The sequence below is a fragment of the Prosopis cineraria genome, unplaced genomic scaffold (genome assembly GCF_029017545.1).
Source record: "Prosopis cineraria cultivar Desert tree isolate PC_DT_omini unplaced genomic scaffold, ASM2901754v1 PC12, whole genome shotgun sequence".
NCBI classification, from domain to species: domain Eukaryota; kingdom Viridiplantae; phylum Streptophyta; class Magnoliopsida; order Fabales; family Fabaceae; genus Prosopis; species Prosopis cineraria.
The window spans coordinates 25,062,819-25,069,316 of record NW_026555343.1 but is presented as its reverse complement, the minus strand read 5'-3'; positions in this window follow the sequence as shown (position 1 = coordinate 25,069,316).

Below are 6,498 nucleotides of genomic sequence, written 5' to 3'. Positions count from 1 at the left end.
ATGAATAAAACATGATCTCGGTGGGAGTTCACCAATAAGAAGGTGTGGACTTTTGATATTCTATGGCACACTGCCAGTACTCAGTGTTGCCTTACGTATTATGGGCTTTGTACACTAAAGTGGTTAGTGTATTGAGTGTTCAACACCTCTCAGTGGGGGAGGGAATCCGACATATAAAGTGTGAGGTTGAGTGCCTAGGCTAAGGGAGCCCTCACATGGAGAGTAAGTCGGGCTGGCTCTGGGAGGGAGGTAGCTTTAACTACTCAGGATTCACATCGAAGGGGCATAGGTAGTTCGGTGGATTAGATCATGCCTTAGATTATGTTTTGTGCTTGTGGAGGTATAAGTGGGTATAAAGTTTACCTGCGAGTTAAAGACTACCAGGGGGCATTCTATTTGTAATGAAAGGCTATACCGGCCTATGTTATGCATTTATGCATTTTAAATGGCTAAATTATATACTATGTTGAATTTATTATTCATTTATTCAATTATGGCTTACTTTGTAATGATCAATGTAGATTTCTTTGTTACTGAGACTGTGGTTATCTCACCCCTTTCTTTTCAATATTTTCAGGTTCAGGTGAAGGAACCAGTGGAGGATGAAGAAAGGAGTAGAGCTAAGGGTTGTTTGTGAATTGTAAAGAACTGCAACCCCTTTCTTTGGAGCAAATCTATTGTAATGTATTTAGAATTAGGGTGCCAGTAGGATGTGATTATGTATATGTGTGTGAGTATGTGTGGATTGTATGGCTTGTGTGTGAATTTTTATTTGCTTGTAGACTTATGGCTAGGAAACTTGGTTATGGTGAGTGGTTTTGATGGATTTATTTAGTAAACCAAGTTTTCACTACAAGTATATATTTATTTTGGTATATATGTGATTCCATAAGTAAATGCAAAGTGGTTGCATTGATGATTGTTTGTTGTGATTGTGTGGTGAATTTTAGTAATGTAAAGGTAGACATTACAGCTTAGTGATATAGTTACATATAAGATAAGCTTATGACTTGTACCATGCAGCTTTCTCATAGCATGTCAGTCCAGCACCTTACACTCTTTCAAGTGCCTATGACTTTAATTTGTATCTCTATAATTAATCAATGTCATACCAGTCTTGTTTCATCTATGATCCCTCAAAGATAAACGACCAAGGACATTTAGAACAATCACTATAGTTTGTCCACGGATACAGTTATCATATTGAACATGCAATTGTTATGATAATAAAAAAGAAATTCATTAAATAACAATGTGCATAATACGATGATTGGCTTTAGGGCACAATTTCCAAAAATGCAATCATATTCACAATACAATCATTTCATCATAATTTGTCTCTTGGCTTAGGATTCACCAACACAAACAATCATTTCAATACAAACATACTCAAATCAAAGCCCCTTTGTCTTAAACAATACAAGTGCCAATAATCAGGCTAGATTTCACCAAAAACTTAGTTCAATACATACATGCAACCCTATGGTAACTCATACACACTTATACATATACAGTCTCAATTCAGTTCATTACACAACCTCATACTACACGGCTTCTCAACTCAAGCCAGTCCAGACTCTATTCGCTTGGCTTGATCACTTCCTGGTCCTGTAAACATATAGCCACAAGGGTGAGTTAAAAATTTCAGTAACAGAATAACTCACTCCTATTGACTATCACAAGTAATAATATGAAAATAAATATAGTATATCCTTAAACTCTCACAAAATAACATTTATATCACATATCACATTTCACTTTCAACTTTCCATCAATCTTGAAGGATTCCATGTTGTCTCAAGATATTTCATCATATCACATAAAATATTAGCATGATCTCTACCAACCAAACCTCCAAATCACCCCGACACAAAACTATAGGCTAATCTCAGACTAATGTACACTTTCATTAGCCTTGATCTCACCTGCAGTGGTACAATCACCTGACCAAAGATGTTCTAATGCATAATATGGACTATGGCTTTTCCTCAATGCATACAATGGGGCTTCGTTGACTCTAACCTGTATCACAAAGATACTAAGGAGTTTTTCATCTCCAACACAGTACCTTAATAGGCACTCAGGAGATCTTCTCTAACTCCGCACCTTTCAAGTCACTAGGGAGAATTGTTTCCAACACCGCACCTTAACAGGGTACTAAGGAAACCTTGCCATATGGTCTTTATCATCTCCTATACTCTCGGGTGAACTCCCACCACTCAGATCATGCTTTCTCAAACTATTTAAGGTTCCTTTTTCACAATTTCACACTTTCTTATACAATATATGATATTTTCATTACAAAATAGATTTCCATGCTTATTTCAATCAAAATCCATTTCACACACAACAATCACTCAATGCTATAAAACATGCTCAATTCAAAATCATTTCATGCATTACATAACATACTAACATACAGTTACAATAAACAGTCAAATAAAGGAAGTTATTCGGTTACCTCAACCTTTCTGTCACTAGAAAGGTTACCTGTGAATTTCCATTATCACACAAGCTTATTTCAAGCTTCCTTTCTCTACTCATGCATCCAATATGCAATCTGAACACATTTGGCACATTTTAGTCATTTGGTCCATTTTGACCAAAAACTCATTTTTACTATTTAGGGCTATATTTATCCGTAAACTCTTTTCCATATTTACATTCTAAGTTCATAACTACCTAATTACTACTTTATATCACCTTAATTGGTCTTATTTCACTCAAGATAGATTTGTGCCTTAGCTTTCTCTCTCTAAAGGCTAAAATTGAGCCCACGAGTTCAAAGCTCTACCGTTCAGCTTTAAACTAATTACAAAGCTCTAATTTAACTTCTTAGAACCTTTTTATTACTATTAGGCAAGAATCAAACCCCTCAAATTCTATCGATTCAATTTCCCTATAACTCATTTTTAAAGAAATTTGTATAGAATGGAAGGTAAGGGTTATATATAGCTTACTTGGCAAGTTACCAAACCGAGTCACCTTCCACTGCTCTAAAATGACTTAACTTAGCTCCTTAGCCCTTCTCCTCTCTCTGTTTCATGTGTTTCTCAATTTTTCCTTCTGAAAATCACCTTATTTCACGACTTAAGAAGTGATTTTCTAGTCCATGCACTGTAGTGTATACAGCACAAGCTGCAGCGCGTGGCACGGTGAGATTTATTCTCACTACGCGCACTTGCTTCAACCTAAAACGTACTCTTATCACCAATATCTATTCATATAACACACAAACAATTCAAAATACCAATTAATCATCCGAATTTCTAATTCCACTTTAATTTTCACTTCACCCTTGATTAACCTCTAAACTTAGGATTAAGAAATTCAAGATGTTACACTTCTCCCCTCCTTTTAAGAATTTTGCCCTCAAAATTCATAAAAGATAGAAATATATACCTTACAAACAGGTAAGGGTACTGTTGCTTCATTCTATGTTCTGTCTCTCAAGTAGCATCACTAGGAGCCATGCCTCACTAGAAAACTTTAACTAATTGTATGGTCTTGTTTCTTAACTGCTTCTCTTTCACACCTATGATTCACTCTGGCTCAAGCCTTATAGGTTAAATTCTCATGGAGTTCAATCTCCTCCAATTCTATCATGTGTGAAGGATCAGGTTGATATTTCTTGAGCTGCAACACATGAAACACCTCATGCACACTTGATAACTGTGATGGCAAAGCAATCCTGTAGGTGACTGGTCTAACTCTCTCTAGAATCTCAAAAGGACTAATGAATCTAGGAGTCAATCTCTTAGCTCTTATCGATCTCCCGATTTCTGTCAGTGGTGTAACCCTTAGAAATACATGGTCTTCCACTAGGAACTCTAGCGACCTTCTATGCCTATTTGTGTAACTCTTTTGCCTACTTTATGTCGTTAACAACTTTTGCCTAACCAACTTAATCTTTTGAGTTGTCTGATCCATAATATATGGTCCTAACATACTCTTTGCTTAACTCCGTCTAGTAAATAGGTGATCTACATTTTCTCCCATACAATGCCTCATACGATGCCATTTATATACTGGAGTAGTAACTATTGTTGTAAGCAAATTCAGCTAAAGGGAGATGGCTATCCCAGCTACCTTTCAACTCCAATACATAGGCTCTCAACATATCCTCTAAAGTCTACATAGTTCATTCTGTCTACCCATTTATTTGTGGATGATATGCTGTACTGACTTTCAAGTCAATACCTATAGCATGCTGTAAAGCTCCCTAAAACTTAGAAGTAAATCTTGGATCTCTATTAGAAATTATACTCTTCGGCACACCATGTAACATTACCACTTATCGGATATAGATCTCTGCCAGCTTTTTCAGAGAACCACTAATCAAATAGCTAAGGAATGAGCCAATTTAGTAAGTCTATCAACTATAACCCAACTGGCATCATATCCAGATTGAGTTCTTGGTAACCCAGTTATAAAATTCATAGAAATGCTTTCCCATTTCCATGTAGGAATATCCAATAGTTGTAACATTTCTACTGGTCTTTGGTGCTCTATCTTAACCTTTTAACAAGTCAAACATCGAGTCACAAACTCTGTTATATCTTTCTTCATACCAGGCCACCACCAATACCGCTTCACATCTTAGTATATCTTTGTAGCTCCCACATAGATCATGTATTTGCTACAATGAGCCTCATTCAAGATAAGCTTTCTCAGATTTACATCATCAGGCACACAAATCCTATCCCGATAAACCATAAAATTATCGTCATTGAATCCAAACTCAATAGCTTGATCTGCTTAGATCTCTTCTCTAACCTTTAGAAGACTTTCATCTTCTAATTGTGCCATTCTTAATTCCTTCCTGAAATCATTGCTAATCTTAGTGGAATAAGCACCAACCAATGCCTGTAATGGCGTATCCTACTGTGATTCCATAAACGACTCTATCAATTTATATTCCTTAATCAAAAGACTTGCCAAATGCAAAGTCTTTTAGCTCAAAGCATCAGCAACCACATTAGCTTTACTCGGATGGTATTTCAATTCAAAGTTATAATCCTTAAAAAGCTCTATCCACCTTCTTTGCCTCATATTCAGTTCCTTTTGATCTACTAGGTATTTTAAACTCTTATGGTCGCTAAACATAATGAATACTGTACCATATAGGTAATGACACTAAATCTTTAGAACAAATACCACTGCTACAAGTTTTAAATCATGTACAGGATAGTTCTCCTCATGTGGTTTCAATTGTCATGAAGCATAGACTACCACTCGACTGTCTTGCATCAAGACATAACCAAGACCTTTTAATGACGCATTAGTGTATACCTCATAAGGTAACCTTGGATTAGGGATAATCAACACTGGTGTCATGGTTAATTTCTCTTTCAGCTTTTGAAATGCTACTTCACACCGGTCGTCCCATGCATAAGGCTAATCTTTTTGAGTTAGTTTAGTCAAAGAAGAAGCTATCTAGGAAAATCCTTGGATAAATCATCAATAATACCATCTAATCCTAGAAAACTACGTATCTTTGTAACTAAACTAGGGTGTTCCCATTTTAACACTACATCAACCTTATGTGGATCCATAGAAATTTCATTCGCTTACACCACATGTCCCAAAAATCTTACTTCTCTTAACCAAAACTGACACTTACTGAGCTTGGTATACAACTTTCTATCTTTCAAAATCTATAGCATTATTCTTAAATGCCTCGCATGTTGCTCCTCATTTTTAGAATAGATCAGGATGTTGTCTATAAAGATAACTACAAATTTATCCAAGTACAGCCTAAAGATTTGGTTCATATAATCCATGAACAGTGCTGGCACTTTGATCAAACTAAATGGCATAACCAAAAATTCATAATGGCCATACCTAGTTCTGAAAGCTGTCTTGGGTACATCTGCTGTACTAACTCTCAATTGATGATACCCTGACCTCAAATAAATCTTAGAAAAGAATAAGGCACTAGCTAATTGATTCAAAAGATCATCTATCCTTGGCAAAGGATACTTGCTTCACAATTACCTTATTCAGTTGCCAGTAATCAATGCACAATTGTAAATTGCCATCCTTCTTTCTCACAAACAATACTGGTGATCCCCAAGGTAATATACTTGGCCTAATGAATCTTTTTTCTAGCCAATCTTCAATCTGCTTTTTTAGCTTAGCCAATTCAGATGGCGACATTCTATAAGGAGCCTTTGATATTGGTTTGGCTCTAGGAACCAATTCAATTGAGAACTCAACTTCCCTTTCAGGAGGTAATCCAATCATCTCCTCTGAAAATACCTCTGGGAACTCACTTACTATCCCAATCTTCTTGATCCTACCATCATACACTGTGGTGGCTATAAAGAATACCATATAGGCATCACAACCTTGCTAGATTAACTTCTTAGTACTTACTACTGATAAAAACTTAGGTTGCTCTAAAGATTCCACAGCTACACATAACACTAGTAATGAAACCATTCTTTTGGCACAATCAAGTGTAGCATTATTTGCTGCTAGCCAATCCATGCCAAT